This window comes from Canis lupus, chromosome 14, assembly GCF_003254725.2.
Source record: "Canis lupus dingo isolate Sandy chromosome 14, ASM325472v2, whole genome shotgun sequence".
In the NCBI taxonomy this organism is placed as follows: Eukaryota; Metazoa; Chordata; class Mammalia; order Carnivora; family Canidae; genus Canis; species Canis lupus.
Window position 1 is genome coordinate 20,670,094 of NC_064256.1, and position 12,413 is coordinate 20,682,506.

General features: G+C 35.3%; 1 protein-coding gene across 2 annotated transcripts in view; it reads left to right on the forward strand.

Moving 5' to 3' along the window:
- DYNC1I1 (dynein cytoplasmic 1 intermediate chain 1) overlaps positions 1–12,413 on the forward strand; it is a 440,266-nt gene that overhangs the window by 47,982 nt on the left and 379,871 nt on the right. The window lies entirely within an intron of this gene.

Genomic DNA, 12,413 nt, shown 5'->3' on the forward strand with positions numbered 1-12,413 from the left:
AAAAGATCACCGTAGTTATTGTTAAAAATTATTTTTTTTTAAAAAAGATCAAGATTCCTAATTTTCTAGTTGGATATATATCAGTTCATTGAGTCAAATATCAAAGTTGTTGACATCTTTTTCAGTGATTGTCAAATTATTCCTGTTCTGCAGGTGGTATGAAATGTACTCCCTTTATTTTAAGAGGAGGAGTCGTGGGACATTTGCACTGAGCTCATGGCACATTCTTTGTTTCCCTGGTGATAAAAAGCCTCAGCCATAAGGACAGCTCTGTCAAGCGAGGTAGCCATCTCACCCAGGGAGGAGGATTTTGGCCTTCCAGTTCAATCTTTATTGCAGATACTACTAAAACAATCTTAGAAGAGTCCCATTCATATTTATATTTGAACTCTGTCCTTTGTTACATAACAAATGCAGAGGCATTGCTTTTATGTGTGGCATCAGAGAAATCCTTGCTAATGGCCCTTTTCCTAGCTTATGTAATATAAAGCAGTTCTCAGTAACAGTAGGGACATGGCAGAGAGGATTCCTTTAAAAATTGTAAGAAGTTTGTACAGAAAGGGTATGGTATGCATCAAGATGTGTTGTCCTTACTTTCACATTATGTTGCATTCACACTGCCTGAGTGTGATGGAGATTTGGCAATTATCTAGGTAATGTGGTCAATGTTAATGGACAATCTGGTTAATTTGGCTTTTAAAAGGAGTTTTTTTTTTAAAGATTTTATTTATTCATTCATGAGACACACAGAGAGAGAAGCTGAGACACAGGCAGAGGGAGAAGCAAGCTCCATGCAGGGAACCCGACATGGGACTTGATCCCAGGACTCCAGGATCACGCCCTGGGCTGAAGGCAGGCCTTAAACCGCTGAGCCACCCAGGGATCCCTAAAAGGAGATTTTTAGCAACAAGAAGTGAAATACCAAGAGAGCTCTTAAAGAATTTCCTTTAAGTTAAATTGCAATTCCTGACTTTATTTTTCAATTACCATATGATGTTTCAATAGTCTTTTTGCCATAATAACACTTTGTTCTTAAAGAGTCCCTGGCTTCAATTAGTTCAAAGTACATTTGGGTATATGTAGGTTACCAGTTTCTGTCCAGCTTTATGAAGTGAATTTGATCTGCAAACATTGGTTATTCTGTTTCACTGTCCTTATTCTTTTTTGAATTCTAGCCATAATGATTCTGATTTCCTTGAGCAATTTCATATGTATATATGAAAATTATGTGTGTGTGTGTATATATATATACATATATATCACATAATTCTTCATACATTTAGAAGAATAAATTTTTATGTTCCTTACTCCAAAATTAGTAAACTAGACTTATCTTCTTCCATTGTTAGACCATATTGCATTTATTTTTGTAAAAATAAATTTTATTTAAGCGACTATTAGGCATGTGTTGATTTTATACAAAGTGTTGAACTCAGTTTTAGGTTGATTCTATGAAATTGCCAACAAACAACCACTTTTGACCTATAAAAACTTCAGTCTCATGCTATTTGGTCTGATAAATAAGAGATGCTGCGAGTATTAGTGACAAAAGAAAGATAACGTAAAGAGGAAAGTTGTTTTAGAAGCAGTGACATTTAGAATTTGACCCAACATGATTAGACTACGGGAGAAAGAGTAAAAAGACTATTCCAGAACACAATATACAAGAATATAGAAGTAGAAAAATATAAAGTGTGTTCCAGAGATTCACAAATTGTTGAGTTGCCCTGATATGCATGTGGAGTGGGCGATGAACGTGAAAAGAAAGCCTGGAGGAAGATCAGGAAGGGTTTACATGACAACGGATGTATTGCCTTTTGCCCTTCAAAGCTATATTTACCAGCTGGCCCTTGTGAAGATTTGCAGTCTGCATTCACATCATCCAAGTACTTCAAAAAATATCAAATTGTGAATTTAGCTTAGTATTAGTTTAAATTGGTTTTAGACCAAGGCCTCAAAGATTCTCCACAAATAATATTTCAAGGAAAAAAAATAAAATAATATTTCAAGGACAATATGCAGCCCACAATCTAAAATCACAAAGCATATACGCGAACAAGGTACTAAGAATGAGAAAAAGTAAAAGCAGAAACAGAGCCATAAGACAAGGACGAGAATTACAAAGAAATATTATATAACAATTTTGTAAGTTTAAGTAAATAAAGGAAAAACCTACAAATACCCTCAGGGAATAGGAAACTATAAAAATTAGTATAGCAGATTTTTAAAAGAGCCACATATAACTTTCAGAAATTATAATAGTAGCATTAAAACTAAATGGACCAACTCTTAAAACTCAACAATGGGAAAGGAACAGCAGAATTAAAAAGTGGGCAAAAGATCTTCACAGAAACCTCACCAAAGAAGACATGCAGACAATAAATTAATGTATGAAAAGATGCTCAACATCCTCTATTATTAGGGAATTGAAAACGAAAAAAAACGAGATACCACCACACACCTATTAGAATTCTAGGCTGAAATCCAAAACATTAATAATACTAAATACTGGCTGGCCAGTATGTGGAGCAACAGGAAATCTCATTTACTATTTGTGGGAATGCTAATTGAGACAGCCATTTTGGAAGAGGGTTTTAACAGTTTCTTAGAAAGCTACACATCGTCTTACCATACAATCCAGCAACTGCACTCCTAAATATTTACCTAAATGGATTGAAAACTTATGTCCGCACAAAACCTGCATGCAAATGTTCACAGCAGCTTATTTATACTTACCAAAACTTGGAAACAACCAAGGTTTCCCTTGGTAGGTCATGAGATAAACTATGATATTTCCACATGATGGAATATTAGTCAGTGTTAAAAAGAAATGAGCTATCAAGCCATGAAAAGACCTGTAAGAATGTTCCTTGCATATCTCAAAGTGAAGGAAGCCAGTCTGAAATATGATATTTTGGAAAAGGCAAAACTATAGATATGTAAAAAGATCAGTGTTTTCCAGGGGCTCAGGTATGGAGGGAGGAGAAGGAGGGATGAATAGGTGGAGCATAGGGGATTTTGGGGGGCAGTAGAACGAGTCTGTACATTACTGTAATGATGATACATGACATAATGCAGTTGTCAAAACTCAGAAAACTGCAAGACACAAAGAGTGAATCCATATGAACTGTGGACTTTAGTTAATAATAATGTTTTAACTATGGACTTCAGTTAATAATAATGTATTGGTTCCTCAATTGTAACAAAGGTACCACACTAATGCGAAATGTTAATAATGGGGAAACTGTGTGAAGGGGAGGAAGAGGTATATGAGAACTCTGCACTCCACTCAATTTTTCTGTAAACCTAAAACTTCTCTAAAAAATAAAGTCTATTAACTTAAAAATTTTTTAACTCCAAAGACAGATTTAAATGTAGATTAGGCATAGCTGAAAAGAAAATTAATAATGGGAATATAGGTTAGAAGAGATTTCCAGAATTGAATACAGAGAAGAAAAAAGATATAAAATATAAAAAAGAAGTTAATTGTCATGAAAGTTAGAGTGAGAAAATTTAGCATACTTTTTAAAAATGGACTTTATTTTTCGAGCAGTGTTAAGCTCAGAGCAAAATTGGTGGAAGGTATAGAGATTTCCCACATATTTCTGCCCATTTCCTATACACAGCCTCCTCCACTGTCAAAATCCCACACCATACTCGTTCAATTATTAGGACTGATAAACCCACACTGACACATCATTATGACCCAAAGCCCATAGTTTCACATGAGGGATCACTTTTGGTGTTGCACATTTGTCAAATGTATAATAGGCATGTATCTAACATTATTATAATATCATACAGAGTAGTTTCAGTGGCTTAAAAATCCCCTGTACTATACCTTTTTACTTTTTCCTCTCCCTTAACTCCTGGAAACCACTGACTCTTTTACTGTCTCCATAGTTTCGTCTTCTTCAGAATGTCATATAGTTGTCATCCCACAGTATGTAGCTTTTTCAGATTGGCTTCTTTGACTTAGTAATATGCATTTAAGATTCTTCCATGTTTTTTTATGGCATAATAGCTTATTTCTTTTTAATGTTCAATAATATTCCATTATTGACATGTACCAGTTTATTCATTCACTTACCAAAGGACATCTTGATTGCTTTCAAGTTTTGACAATTATGAATAAAGCTACTATAAACATCTGTGTGCAAATTTTTGTGTGGACATAAGCTTTCAACTATTGGTAAATACCAAGGCAGACAATTGCTGGATTGTATGGTAAGAGAATGTTTGCTTTTGTAAGAAACTACAAACCCTTCCAAAAAGCATCTGTACCATTTTGCATTCCCACCAACAATGTTGCTCCGCATCCAGCCAGCATTTTGTGTTTTTAGTGTTTTGGATTTTGGCCATTCTAATAAATGTGTAGCAGTATCATACTGTTGTTTTAATTTATAATTCTCTCAAGGTATATGATGTGGAGCATCTTTCCATGTGCTTATTTGCCACCTTAGTATTTTCTTTGGTGAAATGTCTGTTCAAGTCTATTGCCCATTTTTAAAATGGATTGTTAATTTTCTTATTGCTGAGCTTTAAGAGTTCTTTATATACATTAAATAACAGTCCTTTATGATTTTTGCAAATATTTCCTCTAAGTCTGTAGCTTGTGTTTTCATTGTCTTAGCAGTGTCTTTCACAGAGCACAAGTTTTTAATTTTAATGAAGTCCAACTTATTCTTTTTTCATGGGTTGTGTCTTTAGTATTGTATCTGAAAAGGTATGGCCATACCTAAGATCACCTAGGTTTCCTCCTAGTTAATCTTCTATGAGTTTCTTAAATACTTTTTATTGGAGTTCAATTGGGATCGGAAAGAAAGAACAGATTAGAGGCAATATCTGGGGATAAAATGGCTAGGAATTTTTCCAAAAGAAAGGTGGGGAAGAAAGAGACCAGAGAAACAGAACCACTGACTATGCATTCACTGTAAATTACTTCTGTGCAGGAATTAGGTGTAGGAGAATGAAGAATTAAATGGCATGAACTTTTTTTTTACTCTATTCTTACTGCTCATTGAGAATGAAAATGCTTAAAATCCTGTCTGAGATCCATTCACTTTCTTTTAAAGTGTTGGGACAAACTTGGCCAGAAAGAAATAAGTAGGCAGATGAATCCAATTTAACCTCCTTGTCAACTGGAACTCCAGGTAAATAGAATAATAATATTTACCCAAAGAAAGGGTTCTTATCTATAGAATGCTTTAGCAGGATTTCCTTGCTAAGGATTACTTAGTAGTAAACCCAGAATCTATAGATCTAAAATGCATAGTTCCCTAAAGAATCTCACATAAATTATTTAAGTGTTTGGAGTATCAAATGGAGATATTTCATAACTTAAGCACTCCTCCTGCCTTGTGAGATGATCCAGCAAAACCTTAGCTGAAACCTAACCCATTATTCTGGGCCAAAGAATACATATCTGGTGTGGGGAGAAAGGACCCATCAGCCTTTGACATCCCAGACCTCTGCCTGCTTTGTCTTTGCCTCTTGATTGCCCATCTCTTGAAATTACTAATCTTGTTACTGTGTTAAGTACTCTTCAGGTGAGTCTGATTTGACAACCTAATCTTATGTATTGGCCCACTCATGAAAATCAACAACGGGAGTTTTGAAATAAAATACCTGGTGCTATGGAGTGCTTCATTCTATTGAACTGTGTGGGTAGACTAAGGTAAAATGAGACAGGCAGTGAATATTTGCCCTCAGAAATTATGTTGCAACGTTCTAGGATCTGTGAATATCCCTGTGTTAACTCTGCTATAAAATCAACATATAAAATATGATATAACAACTAAAGAAATATTCTAAAAAAATGATTGCAAAGACATACGTCAAAATAGTATTAGTAGTTATCTGTGGGTAGTGTGACATATGGGGTAATATTCACTTTTTTCTGTATTTTATCTATTCTTTCAGAATATTTTATAATTGCATGCATATTTCCTTTTATAAATCATAAAAGATAAACTTTAAAAACTATAATCAATCTTGTATGATACAAATTTATTGCAACTATGTTAAAAAGATACCCAGCTAAAAGACTGAACAGAAATACACCATATGTTACCTAAGATTTTCTGGAAATTGTTGGGATTTGAATGATCTGTTTATATTTTTAAGTGTTTTCAAAACTTGTATAATGAGTGTGAATTATCTTTGTAATGAAAAAAAAAAGCTAATTTCTCTTGGAAGAGTATTCAATATGAAATAGATTTTCAACAGTACATTTCTCCCTTCCTGTGTGCCCCCTTTCAGCCCACTTATTCCCATAAAATTATGTGTATTGGGCATAGAGAAGGTACAAAATTTATAGACCTCGGTATTAAGAATTAATGGTCTCAAAGCCACCAGTGCCTTGTTGTTTCTATCAGATTTTCTAAAAATACTGTTGGTCCTATAATCCCATATATAATTATTTAATCCTACTTATACATGCTTTGTTTAGGCTATTTGAATGACAAAGAAGAAATGTGTCTAAAAATTTAAAAACATATATATATATATATATATATTTATCACCACCATCTTAAGAACAGACTTTTTGTGTACTTTCTTTAACCACTGTGGTTAGTATTAAAGAAATGTGACATTTCTGATTTATAGGTCCAAAAATATAAGGAAGAGTCTCCCTTCTTCCATCATGCTCTAAGATTATATAGTCAACTTCTAGAGAATAGTTAGTCCTACACTTATTTTTATTTTCTTGAATAGCAGTTTTAGGGATATGGCTCAGGAATAAACTAAAATGTTCAATCTACTGCCAGAGCCAGAAACATAGACTCAAAAGCCCATATGATCATACAGCTTTGCTCAGTTTCGTGGATACAGACTAACCTTAGCTGGCTTCTGCTTGAAAATACAATAGAACTGCATAAAATCTATCACCATTCATTCATTCATTCATTCAATCATTCAGTAATTCCTAGTGATAAGTCTTGTGGACAGGAGATTCAGGAGTGTCAAGTGGTGAGCAAGACTAATACAATTTCTGATATTGCTGAATCTGGCATTTTAGTAAGAGAAGATATCAAGTATATAGTTAAGTATATATTTATAACCTATGATAATGGCTACAAAGCATCTTTCGGAAACACAGTACAGGGGCACTTGATTTAGATTAGAAAGTCAAGAAAGTCCTCTTAAATGACATTTAACCAAACTTGATGTATGAGTAGGAGAAAAGAGAATATCTGAGTTGGAGGGAAGAAGATGGGAGAATGCTACATGGAAAACTGGAGGAACTGTGGAAGGCTGAAGCAGTTAAACCAAAGAAATAGTAAAGGAGCTTAGAATGGAGGACAGTCCATGTGTCCAGGAATTCAGACATTTTGCAATACTTAATGAAGAGCAATGGCAATTTATTCAAGGATTTCGAACAGGGGAATAACTTTTTTTATTGCAAAAAAAAGAATCTCACATAAATTATTCCCTAAAGAATAATTTAGGGAATTATTTTTAATAATTTTTTTAATGCTATCCTCATGTTCAAAGTAATGTCATGTCAGAGTTGAAGTCCTACATTTTATCTCTTTGAGGACATAATTGTATGTGATCTGTGTGAACATGAGGCATAAAGTTTGAGTCTTTGGAATCAAGTACTTCATCTAGCATAGTGGTTAAGATTCAGGCTTTAAAATCAGATCATCTTGCATCTACCACTTCCTAGGTACATGACTTTAAGTAAGCTTCTAAATAGGTACAACCAGAATAATAATTTGTTGTTGTGAGAACTAAGTGAATAATGCATATGAAAGGTGTCCACGGTGTCTGTACATGGTAAGTGATCAAAAATAATAGCTATTATTTCCTGACTCACTGCCACAGGAAAAGAATAAACTCATCACACAGTGGACCTTTATGCTCCTTACATAAGCTAATGCAGAACGCATTTTTAGTGAGCTAAATTGTACTCAGTGTTTTCGGAGTAATGAGCCAAATACATTAACTGTTCTGGAAACAGATGAAGCCTGACTATTTTGACTAAATATAGAGATAATTAGAGTCTAGACTCTATCTGTTGATAGGGCTTAGGGAAGCATAATGAGAATCATCACGCCATAATAGAATAATACGTGAGGCTAAAACAAATCAGAAATTTCACAACCCAGATGAAAAACAACTAATTTTATTGATGTCAGAAATACATTATTAGCTGAGTCTTCTTACGATCTTATGATGTTTGTTTCATGTTGTAACAGCTTCTTAATAGTGTAATCAATTATGCCTTTCTGTTTTGCTACTAAAGCCTTTTCTTTCCTCCTCATAAGTTTGGTAAAATTATCAAGTGTCAGATAAAATCTTTTTTCTGTAGTTATATAATATGCATTAGAAACGTTCATTCTATAATGTACAGAGATGAAAGGTCCTTCCTTACAGGTACTTTTTATTTAAAGCCAGTGAAATATTATCTATAGCAAAGGCTTTGACTAGCTTGCCTGGTATTGGGCCTACCTACCTATTTGCAGATTGTTATTGAGCAATTCATGTTACCAGAAGACTCCAATATTATTGTATAACACACACGTAAATAAGTGCACAATGCCAATATGTTGCATAGAAAGGAGAAAAGGATAGGCTACAAAATATTGGATGCAGGCCAGCCTCAGGACAGAGAACCAGACATGAATGTTAGAATTGTAGAGCATCTGTTCATCTCTAGCAGTGTGGGAAGAAGTGACAGGACATTACCAGTACTAAGACTGTCTTCATTTTATCCTTTAAAGTCAGGGTGCCGCCCATGGGTTGTAGTACCAAAATATGAGCAAATGAAACAGTTGAATTGGGGAGCTTCACTAGGGCTAAGCTCGGAAATTGATGAGTAATTGGAGTACAGTACAGGTTTGCAAATACCGCTGATCACTGCCAGTCCATGGTTAAATTCTCACCAGTCTGTGGTAGAATGAGAGACAGAGACAACAGGAGTCTTTCATGAGTTCTTTAGGAATTTCATTCTGAATTTGTGTCCTTCTGCCCTTTCTTTGTGGAATACGGTGACGGAAGATGATTTTTTAAAAAGTAATGTTCTTTACTTGGCCAGATAAAAAATTGATAGGGATTATATCAGCCAGCAAAATATTTAAGAGTTTATGCATTCCATGTGTGAAATCTAAAACTCTAGGATCTACTAATATTTAGATATTGCAAAAATGATGATCAGGAAAAGAAAAAGTCAAAAAGAGGCCTTTCAAGCCAAAGTCTGGAGCCCCCACAAAATCAGATTGTTATGCTACATGCATTGAAAGCTAAAAGTTGGAATGTGGAAGCTCTGATTTGATTCAAAGCTGCGAACTTGGGCCGGAACAACATGCAAACCACTTCCTCAGCGGTATCACACTGTCTTATCAGAACAGGCTCTGCAGTGCTGTGCCAGGATTTCATCTTGATTTTGAAGAGCTGTGTCTTGGAAGGTACAGGGAAACTCGAGAGAAGCTAAGTAGCCAGGGTGCTTTGGACACTCGGGAGCACTGCTTTTTACCAACCGGTGAAGAAGTATTTCTATAGTTTAGCAACCAATATGGCCTTGTAGTTAGCTAAATGTCACCCCTCAGTATTTGCAGTGAAGACCCATCCCTCAAGTACCAGCGGGAAGCGTGACTGTGGGCTCTGATAAGCAGGCCTTCACATCCAGTATCGCCTCCTTTCCCACATTGTTTTGTAAATTCCTCATTAATGACAAGTCTTAACTATTCCTGAAGGGAGGTATGGCTTTAAAAATTTTTTTTTTAATTTATTTATGATAGTCACACACAGAGAGAGAGAGAGGCAGAGACACAGGCAGAGGGAGAAGCAGGCTCCATGCACCGGGAGCCTGACGTGGGATTCGATCCCAGGTCTCCAGGATCACGTCCTGGGCCAAAGGCAGGCGCCAAACCGCTGTGCCACCCAGGGAGGTATGGCTTTGATCTAATTTCTGTTCTGGAGGACACCGTGGAAGCCAGTTTGATTTCATGATGTTTAGCCCTGTTCCTTGAAAGATTAATCTTACTATGGATCGAAGCCTCCAGACTCTGCCTTTTGTCAATTATGAAGAAGGTCCACTCAGTTTCTCATTCACCTTCTTGGCTAGGTTTGACCTCATGGTTGATAGTAAATAATCTTTTCAATGATCTTGGTTTTTTTTCCTCTCTTTTTAGAGGGAAAAAGAAAGGCACTGGGAGAATATGATCTGCCCCAGAGCCATTGGGATATAGCAAGATGCTAAAGGTCCCCCAGGGCCCCCAATTCCCAATGTTTATACTGCCTCCAGCCAAGATTGTTTGTATATTTAATTCCTTCTCACTTTTCTCAGAACTACTTACCCTGTAGGGTGCATCTTTGAAATAAACTACTGTAATTATTCAACTCACATCCTGAGAAAAATGCCCTTCTCTGCACCAATAGTATAACATTCTAGAAATTGTACTTATAATCTTTAAAAAGGGAGTCAATAATACTTAATTTACAATCAAATCTCAAATGATCTTTTATTGTTCTACGGTTGCTGGGGTGGAAACATTCATAGTCTCTTCAAGGAATTATAATGTAGTTATAATACACTTTAATATCCTCAGATAAAATGTGTTCTATCAATGCATTATAATTAAAATGCATTATTAGAGAATCTCTATTTGCTTTTGCTATATTTAACATTTTTAATTTGCAACATATTGCTATCTCTAATTGCTCTTTCTCAGAATTACTGTGTGAGATGAATGAAAATTATACTTGCGTGCATCATCCTTTTTTTAATAGGAAAGGAATGGAAATTCAGAAGACTTGTTTAGGTCACGCAAATGATAGATAAAGACCAGATGTGAGAGACTTCCAGTTCTGGTAATAAGGTAATACTAGGAGACTTGAAAAACCCTAAATATCCTAGATAGTTGATTCAAAGAAAGCAAATGAAGTCCCTAGGTTCCAGAAATAATGGTGGGAACAGGATAGTAGTGGACTAAGGGTAGAAACTGTTGCAGCAACAGAGTATGGGTGAGGATCAGGGCTTGCTCTTGATAAACTAGAAGCCTAGTTCGGATGTCCAAGATGGATGGAAGACAAAGACTGTTAGGGACTAAATGTTGTTCTCCTCCCCTCATTCACATGCTAAAGCCCTACCCTCCATTATGGTGATATTTGAAGTAGGGGCCTTCAAAGATATTTATGATTAGGTGAGGTCATGAGGGTGGGGCCTTGGTCTGATGGGATTAATGCCCTTTCATAAAGAGACATCAGAGAGCTTTCTTTCTGTCTTGGCCATGGGAGGACACAGTGAGAATGTAGCCATCTGCAAGCCAGGGAAGTCATCACCAGAGCCCCACTCTGCCAGCACCCTGCTCTCAGACTTCCAGACTCCCTAACTGTGAGACAATAAATTTATATTATGTGGGCCACCCAGTTGAGGGCATTTTGTTATGGCAGCCCAAGCTGACTAATACAGGGTACAAATGAGGAAGAAAGCTGGAACTGTTTCCCACACAAAGCAGATGCCCTAAAAGTGCTGTACCTCAGTTAAAGGGTGGACTATTAAAGAAATTTGTTTCTTAGAAAAGAGAGATAATAGATACATTTATGCATATATTTCTGCCTGGGTTCTGCATTGAGAAATCAAACCAAAAAACTTGATAATTTAAAAAGATCTGTTAATTTAATACTATAGACTTGTGCCTCAAATAGATACAGAGTCCAAATTTAGCCTACCCTAATAGATTAAACTATCAACCCCAGATTGAAGAATTTATATAAAAATTGACCCTAAGGCAAAAGTACTCTAACTTAATGCCAAGAATCTAGCACTTTAGAAGGGACACTCTCACAATGAAATCCATATGGGGTTCTCATAGAGAAAAAAGTCATGCTAAAAAAGAGAATTAATGATAAAAAAAAATTACACAGTACATAAGGAAGGCATTCATAGTGAGTGAGAGTGAGCAAAAATAACCCCAAACTGGAGATAATAAATTACCACCCCCAAACGGGATAAAAAATCCTGCTAAAAAGAATTACAAATGATATGCTTCATAAAGAAGGAAATTGAATTCATGAAGAAAGAATGGACAAAAGAAACATTGGTGAGCAACCACATTCATAAATATGTGGATATATCAAAGCATTTGCAATGACAGTAAAAACAAATTTGAAGATAGAGAAACAAAAATACTAGAAAATAATAGAATGTCAAAAATTCAAGTTTGGAGTATTCCAAGAGTAAAATATTGGCTGAATTTAGATATTGTAATATCAAGAATTCATGTTTAAAGTTTAAAAATACCACTAAAGGAAGCAAAATAGAATATATAACTTTTAAATAAGGGACTGTGATGGATAAAATAAACTATCAATTAAATAGAACACTGAAAATGAGTAAAAGAAACAAAAAGGGAGTTAAATAGAATGTTAAAGGTAACAAAAATCTATCTATCTATATATCCATA